The sequence below is a fragment of the Myotis lucifugus genome, unplaced genomic scaffold (genome assembly GCF_000147115.1).
Source record: "Myotis lucifugus unplaced genomic scaffold, Myoluc2.0 scaffold_110, whole genome shotgun sequence".
Lineage (NCBI taxonomy): Eukaryota > Metazoa > Chordata > Mammalia > Chiroptera > Vespertilionidae > Myotis > Myotis lucifugus.
In genome coordinates, this window is record NW_005871158.1 from 2,720,000 (window position 1) to 2,729,303 (window position 9,304).

Sequence of the window (9,304 nt, forward strand, 5' to 3'; positions counted from 1 at the left end):
GAAAAGATAGGAAAGAGTGGGTTACCACAAACTAAAAATGACTTCAGTTTTGGAAAGTATACTGACAATGATGGAAGACCATCTTTAGACCTCTTAGATAAAAAATCACCTGATTGTTGTTCTCTTCTGAAGCATGAAATTCCAGATATCAACAATGAAGAGGAAAATTTTATTTCCAGTGGTAAGGCATTTTAGTTGTTGATTTTTATAAAATTTTGTGGGCATGAAAGTAATTATATTCTGATATAATTAGAGAAAAGCATACTTCAAAAATCAGCTCTGCTGCTCTTTTTATAAATTAAATGAAAGTAAATGCAATGAAAGTAAATTTTATGGGTAAATGAAAATAATAGTATGGTCAACTCTCATATTCCCAAGTAATTGGAGATGGAGTTATTATAAATAAATACATATATAATTCACAATTATCCTTTTAAGCCTCCACATGTTATTATCCTTATTCTAATCTACCAGACTATAGTCAGTTCTGTTATAATACAATATATATGAATTTCTTAAAAAACACCATGCAACACAAAAATCACTGTTACTTTTTGTCATGACACAAAAAATTACTGAAAATGTTGTCATGACACATTTTTAAAAGATAGGAACATAATAAAAAGTATAGCTTAGTTTTAAACATGTTAAAAGGTGAAGAAATATATAAATACTTAAATAAATACGGCATTTGGCTTTGAAAAAAACCTTTAGTTTGTTTGTGGGAGTGCATGTCAGAGGAATTGCATCTTGTGAATTATTGTGGATTGGTGGGGAAGGAGGATGTTAAGGATATAGCTACAGACATACAGATATATAGAAATAGTAAATGTTCTAACAGGAAACTTGAGACCTCTGAGTCAGAGAACAAAGTGTTTATTATTCACAGAGCATCTTAGTGCTAGTTCCAACCCCCAATTCCCGTAAGGCTATGTGGTGAGGCCCAGATGTTATCCTTCACATGCAGTGGGATTGCACCATGGAGAGGAACATGAAAATTCAGAGAGTTTTATAGTGTCCCAGCAGATCTGCCCATCCTCCAACCAGAGAGGGACAGGTGGAACTTTACTTTGGAAGGTAAATAAATCTCTGGTGAGGGGAGAGGAAGGTAGCTTCACTCCCCTCGAGTGTAAAGAAATAAATGGTTTGGGGGTGAGGAGAGTCTCTAAACCTTTTTGGGGTATCACATTATCTCTAGCTTCCAAGGCATGTTTACTGTTTAATCTTTTATCCAAATTTGCCAGTGCTCTCTTCTGAAAGGCCAGGCCACGTAGAAACACAAATATATAAACAGAAAGTGGTCTCCCAAATATTGGTTGAACTCCATCTAAACTAAGATGGGAATTTGTAACACCAGATATGGATGGGTGTGGCTCATGACATGTGGTGAACTGAGGATCTGGTGGATGTTTTGGGTGTTTGTGTGTGCTCTGTGTGTTCTTCCATGGCTCAGTTCAGCTGGTACAGTTTTCTGCATTGGCCTAGTGTTTCTCGTGGATGAACTTGTACCTAAGCAAATAAAAATTTCATGTTCTGTTCAGATTGTTCCCTAATATATCAGTTGTGTTGGATTAAACTTATGTTTTCAAAACAAGTGTTACAGCAGAATTGAATGTATATGGAAGTATCAGTTAACTAAAGGCTTTTGTTACTGATGTTTAGTTCAACAATAATAACAAACAAAGTGATTTAAGCTCAGTTATATTACTCTGATGAATGCAATGAATCCCTGATGAGAAGGAATGAATGAATCTCTATTCTAGGCTTGAGACAAATCCATTCATATATTTTATCTCCTTTAGTCTCAGATAAACTAAGATGTAAGTGGTTACAGACTGACTTTATAGATAGGATTCCAAGGCTCAGGATTAAAGGACTTTCCCAAAGCCGTGCATACAGACCAGTGGGCAGAGCTGGTATTTGATACCCATTTTTCCTGCCTGTAGTCTAGAGCTCTGCAGTGGCTCCACCACAACCCATTAAAGCAGCCAAACAAGTTGTTAAGTATAAGTGAAAAGAGTTCTTTACCCCTCAACCCCCTGACTTTTAACTGCTTTCTCCATCATTCCATCTGCTTTCTCCATCATTCCATGGAAAATCCATGTTTACCAGTTTCACAGTCACTTGTCCATATTTTATTAACTTCTTTGCAGTCTTTCATATTGCCAACACCACCCTCCTCAAAACTTCCTCTGTATTCTGTGACATTGTGCTCTCTTGATTTTCCTTGTTGGTCACTCCTCATTCTCCTTCACTGGCACATCACCTTTCTGCCCTTTAAATAATTGTTGTTCCTGATTTTTTTGAACTTCATCTATCTGTCTAAATGCAGGGTGAGGCAAAAGTAGGTTTACAGTTGTTTGTATGGACAATAATACAATAGTTAATTAATAATAATAATAGAATAAACTGTTTTGCATACTCACAACTGTAAATCTACTTTTCTTCCACCCTGTATACCTTAAATATCTCAAAATTTAACCTGTCTCAAACTGACCTAATCACCCACCTCTCCCAACCTGCTCTTTATTTGAATACTCTATCAGTGTGAATTATATTACTTTGTTTCTATTCATTTACTCTCCTCGTACCCTTCTATTGATTTATTAACCTGTCTATTGATTTACCTCCTAAATAGTCTTAAAACTTCTCTTATATATCCTCTCGCCAATTTTTAGGACTTTGCTGTTTCCTTGAGAATTTGCACCCCAGCTGCTTGCCAGGCCTCTCTCATTGTGCTACCCATTTATATCATATAGAACAATGTCTGTTGATTGCAAGTCTACTCGTGGCACTCCTCTTACTAAAATTCTCCAGTGGTGTCCCATAGCATTACTATAAATCTCAAATTCTTTCCTGCAGTGTAAAGGGATTTTGTGAACTGGCTCCTGCCTAGAACTCCACACCATCCTGTTTTCAAAACCCCCTTGTATCCCGTGAGCTCTTGTCTTACTGAATTACTTGGTGTTTCCCTCCAAAAAACTATATTTAGTCACTGTGTCTTTTGCACTTGCTATTTGTTCCTGGAGGGCCATTCTATTTATTCATCACAGTATTCAATTGAGTATCTACTTTGTGCTGGGTGTTGAAGATTTACAAATGAACAAAACAGGTAGTGTTCCTGTCCTGCAAATTAGTAGTGTTATCTGTGGGGTGCTCTGTTGCTGGTGGAAGTGGGCTTCTTGGTGTGCCGTGGGAACAAGAATTTCCTGAGGCCCCCATGGAGGATGAGGTATCATGGAAAGCTTTATTTCTGTGGAATTAAACCCCTGAGTTTCCAGGGTTCCATCTCCCTCCGTCCCGCCATGGAAAAAGTCCCATTTTGTCTTCAGCAGGGCTAAGATCAAGCCATTGCCCAGAGTTTCCGCTCCGCATTTGCACAGTCCAGTCCAGCATCAAGCTAGCTTAGGCCCTGGGCCATGTGGTCTCTAGGGCCACATAGCTATGGAGGGAGCATGGGTGAGTGCAAGAAGCAGCAGCAAAGCAAGAGGAGCAAGACAGCTAAGAGAATTCCTTTGTCTGGGGATTATGTATATCCAAATTTTTGTGGGCTTGCAGTAGCTCCATCCCTAGCCAGTTATCTTTGTTTCAGGTTAGACTGACAGGCAAGCACCTTTTCTGTGTCACCCCATCTTCACTGTGCATGTACCCATCTTCCCCTTTGTTGGACCCCTCCCCCTAGTGATTGTAGGGAATGGACCTGTGGTTCCCTGGGGAGCATGAAGTTGCAGCTTCCTGGTGAAGCTGACCAGATGACCATGCTTATAATGTCTGGCCTCCACATTGCTCCTTTCCTATTATTAATATTAATAACGAGTACAACAGTAACAGTAGGAAATAGGTGGGTTATATACAAAGTGTGATGAGGATGCAAATAGGGCATACGTTACCTGGATTTAAGCTTCTAGAGAAAACTATCTGGAGAGAGTGATGTCTGAATTGAGTCCGAAAACATGTCTGGAGGCAGAGAGAGCCAGGTACATAGCATATTTGGAAAATCAGAAGTGGTTTGTTGTGAGAGTGGAGGTAAGTAGAGGATAGAGATGGTTACAATAAAAAATGATCCTGGAGATGTAAGCAGAAGTCAGATTATGAAGAGCCTTATATAAAGGATGACCTTATATTTTATTATCTAGTCTGGGACCCGTTTGAGAGAGTGAAAGGTGACAATTTATTATTGCTGTTGATAATTATTCTGGGGCAACAACAGGCATTAACTGGGACTGTCCCAGTCTAACCTTGATATGTGATCACCTTACTCATAAGCTATTTTAAGGAGTTTGGGGGTGCCATTTTGCAGTGGTCATATTCTGGATCTCTTTTGATAGTAGAGCCAATATTGGCATTCTTGTTTATAAATATTTAATTTGTAATTTTGGTTAGTAGGAATCTGTCCCCTGTGACTGATCCTCACCAGATGTACTGATGAAAGTTTCTGGACTGGCAAAGCTATGATATGCAGTGGTTCTCAACCTTCCTAATGCCGTGACTCTTTAATACAGTTCCTCATGTTGTGGTGACCCCCGATTTCATTGTTACAAATTGAACATAATTAAAGCATAGTGATTAATCACAAAAACAATATGTAATTATATATGTGTTTTCCGATGGTCTTAGGTGACCCCTGTGAAAGGGTCGTTTGACCCCCAAAGGGGTCGTGACCCACAGGTTGAGAACCGCTGATATACAGAGTAGTGTTTTTCTTTCTTTTTATGTATACATGTTTTAAATTTTACTTCCCACTACCTAAATTGTGAACTTTTTGAAGTAGAGCTAATTTATAAAATATTTATGTTCTATACCTCTCCATACTGTGTATAGTACTAAACTCATAGTAAGTGTTCTATAAATCCCATTGATTTCAGTTGAATTTCTATTAATTCACTGATCATTCTAGCTATAAATCCAGGAATAGGAAGGAAAAATACCAAAATAAGAAAATTTTCTAACTTTCTATGTCAGATGTTCATGCAGTGGCTTCTATTTTGGTTTATAATTTTATGATAATATTACCTATATTTAAATGTGTATCTACATTTAAAGGTATATCTATATTTAAATATAAGTGGAAATATTTATTTCAAAGCAGAAAGTATACATGATTTAAAATGTTGTTTTATTGTTAACTTACCACTTAAATATTCCAATTATTGTTGCTCTATTTCAACAGCTAATCAAGATGACTATGTGGAAAAACCTTTTGTTAATGTTAAAATATAACTTTTTATATTTATAATATTAAAGAAACTAATTTTTAGTTTTGTTTTTCTCTTTTAAAGATATTTATGACTTGGAACCTGCATCTGAATTGGGAAAAGACTTATTGAATCTTTACGTGAATCATTGTTGCCCAGATATTGACATTTACGTTGATGGAAAAAGTTTTAAAACTCACAGGTAACTAGGCATGTGATTGATTTGGTGTCTCGGTTGTGGCAGTATTAAGTGTAAACGGGTGACTGCTTTTCTAGCACAGTGGCTTTCGGGCTCTGATTACACAGGGGTTGCATGCTGATGCCTCAGGGGGTCTCTGACAGGGGAGGGCTTGGCCATCAGGTAGCATTTTCTGCCTGTGGGTGCACACATGCCCCAACCCTGGCATGTGCACATGCTTTAGCCAGGGCCGATCTGTGTTTTGTATTGGGCATGAACCTACGCTTTCATTAGAAGAAAATATTCTGCTGCCTAAAATAGGTTTGAAAGCCACTGTCACAGAAAATGTAATTAAATGCAGTTTTTCATTTTACAGGCGTTATAATATTAAGAATGATTATTTCTACATGAATGACATGTATTTTCTCTGAATGCATTTCAATTCAGTCTTTCATTCAAAATGGATTCTAGTGAATAACATTGATTAGGAGGTTTAATATTTCAATGTACTTTAAAAATATTCTGCTTTACTATTAGGTTGCTTAGACATTCAAATTAAATTCTGCTGCCTGTGTTGGTCCAGTTCTTTTTTTTTTTTTTTTTGCAAGTAATTAAAATCTGCTTAAAAGAAGAAAAAATTTTAATAAGAAATACAGATTTTCTGTTGGAACCCAAGGGACGGAAGTACAGCTGGGCCTCACAATGAACTAGAATCAGAACCAGAAAACTGAGGAACCCAGACAATTCTTCTCTTTCCCTCTCTGTGTTTCAGAGAGAATGTTGATAAGTTACTCTGGTGCTCCTGAAGACGAAGAACCACATTATTTGCAGTGGCAAGAAGCAGTCCTCGAGGTTCAAGGGTGCACAGCCTTAATAATATTAGCATTGGGTTTAGATTTCAGGCATTCATCAAGCCAAACAGTAGTGATGTTTGTGCTTTCAGAAATCATACTGGTGCCCTGGCAGGTGTCGCGCAATTGGTTGGAGCATTGTCCCATGCACCGAAGGGTTCGATTCCCAGTCAGGGTACATACCTAGCCAGTTGGGGCACGTAGAGGGGCAACCAATCAATGTTTCTCTTTCACACCGATGTTTATCTCTTTCTCTCCCTTTTCCGTCCTCTCTCTCTGAAATCAATGGGAGCATGTCCTCAGGTGAGGATTTAAAAAAATCATACTGGTTCTGCCCATTAATTGGCAGCATTACATTGATAAACTCTAGGATTGCCGGTTTCATTCAGTCTATTTACCATTCAAAATTTGAACTTTTCTCTCTGGGAACATATATTTTTAATTATATGCATACACATTTTCCTAATATTTATAAAATCTGCATTATATATAACAAAATACAGAGTATAATATAGATTTATCAATATATTTTTCATATCATGGATATATATTTCTTAGTTGATGGTGTGTATGTGTGTGTGTATGTGTGTGTGTTTCCTTTTGGTGGGGAGGGGCCAACACAATTTTACTTTATTTTATTTTATTTTTCTTTATTGATTAAGGTATTACATCTCCCCATTGCCCCCCCCCCACTCATGTCCTCACCCCCCTGGTGTCTGCATCCATTGGTTAGGCTTATATGCTGGCATACAATCCTTTGGTTGATCTCTCTCCCTTACCCCCACCCTCCCTGCCTTCCCTCTGAGGTTTGATGGTCTGTTTGATGCTTCTCTGTCTCTGGATTTGTTTTTGTTCATCAGTTTATGTTGTTCATTAATATTCCACAAATGAATGAAATCATGTGATATTTATCTTTCCCTGACTGGCTTATTTTGCTTAGCATAATGCTCTCCAGTGCCATTCATTCTGTTGCAGATGGTAAAAATTCCTTCTTTTTTACAGCAGCGTAGTATTCCATTGTGTAGATGTACCACAGTTTTTTAATCCACTCATCTGCTGATGGGCACTTTGGCTGTTTCCAAATCTTAGCTATAGTAAATTGTGCTGCTATGAACATAGGGATGCCTATATACTTTCTGATCGGTGCTTCTAGTTTCTTGGGATATATTCCTAGAAGTGGGATCACTGGCTCAAATGGGAGTTCCATTTTTAGTATTTTAAGGAAATTCCATACTGTTCTCCACAGTGGCTACACCAGTCTGCATTCCCACCAGCAGTGCACGAGGGTTCCTTTTTCTGTACATCCTCACCAGCACTTGTCGTTTGTTGATTTGTTGATGATAGCCATTCTGACAGGTGTGAGATGGTACCTCATTGTCATTTTGATTAACACCTCTCGGATGATTAGTGACTTTGAGCATGTTTTCATATATATCTTGGCCTTCCTTATGTCCTCTTTTGAAAAGTATCTATTTAGGTCTGTCGCCCATTTTTTGATTGGGTTGTTTATCTTCCTTTTGTTAAATTGTATGAGTTTCCTGTAAATGTTGGAGATTAAACCTTTATCGGATATGACATTGGCAAATATGTTCTCCCATGCAGTGTGCTTTCTTGTTGTTTAGTTGATGGTTTCTTTGGCTGTACAGAGCTTTTTATTTTGATGTAGCCCATTTGTTTATTTTCTCTTTAGTTTCCAAAGCCCTAGGAGCTGTATCGGTGAAGATATTGCTTCGGCATATGTCTGAGATTTTGCTGCCTGTAGATTTCTCTAGGATTTTTATGGTTTCCCGTTTTATGTTTAAGTCCTTTATCCATTTTGAGTTTATTTTTGTGTATGGTGTAAGTTGGTGGTCTAGTTTCATTTTTTTGCATGTATCTGTCCAATTTTCCCAGCACCATTTATTGAAGAGACTGTCTTGACTCCATTGTATGTTCTTGCCTCCTTTGTCAAATATTAATTGAGCATAGTGGTTTGGGTTGATTTCTGGGTTCTATATTTTATTTCATTGTTCTACTGGTATACTAGTATGTCTGTTCTTGTGCCAGTACCAGGCAGTTTTGAGAACAGTGGCTTTGTAATACAGCTTGATATCTGGTATTGAGATCCCTCCAACATTGTTCTTCTTTCTCAGGATTGCTGCAACTATTTGAGGTCTTCTTTTAATTCCAGATGAATTTTTGGAGAGTTTGTTCTAGGTCTGTGAAATATGCTGTTGGTATTTTAATGGGTAGTGCATTGAATCTATAGATTGCTTTGGGTAGTATGGACATTTTAATGATGTTGATTCTACCAATCCATGAACACGGTATGTTCTTCCATTTGTTTATGTCTTCCTCTGTCTCTTTTTTCAGTGTCCAGTAGTTTTCCGAGTACAGGTCTTTTACCTCCTTAGTTAAGTTTATTCCTAGGTATCTTAACTTTTTTGGTGCGATGGTAAATGGGGTTGTTTTTTTTTTTTTTTTTATTTTTTATTTATTTTTTTATTGCTTAAATTATTACAAAGAGTATTACATATGTCTCCTTTTTTTTTTCCCGCCCTTGACAATCCCCCGGCTTCCCCTACCCCCCAGTGTCTTATGTCCATACAGTATCATGTCATCTGTGAATAATGACATTTTTACTTCTTCTTTTCCAATTTGGATACCTTTTATTTCTTCTTCTTGTCTAATTGCTATAGCTAATACTTCCAGTACTATGTTGAACAGGAGTGGTGAGAGTGGGCATCCCTGTCTTGTTCCTGTTCTTAGATGAAATGGTTTTATTTTTTTTATTTTATTTTTATTTTTATTTTTTGCTAAAAGTATTACAAAGGTTATTACATATGTGTCCTTCCCCCCCCCCCGCCCTTGACAATCCCCTGCCCTCCCTTACCCCCCAGTGTCTTATGTCCATTAGTTATGCTTATATGCATGCATACAAGTCCTTCGGTTGATCTCTTACTCCCCTCCCTCCTGCCCCCCAACCCTCCCTGGCCTTCCCACTGCAGTTTGACAATCAGTTTGAGGCAGCTCTGCCTCTGTATCTATTATTGTTCAAAAGTTTGTAATGGTCTCTATTATCCATGAATGAGTGAGATCAT

At 37.7% G+C, this 9,304-nt stretch overlaps 1 protein-coding gene across 1 annotated transcript in view; it reads left to right on the top strand.

Moving 5' to 3' along the window:
- Positions 1 to 16: 16 nt before the first annotated feature.
- KIAA1107 (KIAA1107 ortholog) overlaps positions 17 to 9,304 on the top strand; it is a 70,026-nt gene continuing 60,738 nt past the window's right edge. The window contains 2 exon segments of the mRNA XM_006093177.3: positions 17 to 181; positions 5,280 to 5,397. The gene's annotated coding sequence lies outside the window, so the exon portion shown is untranslated.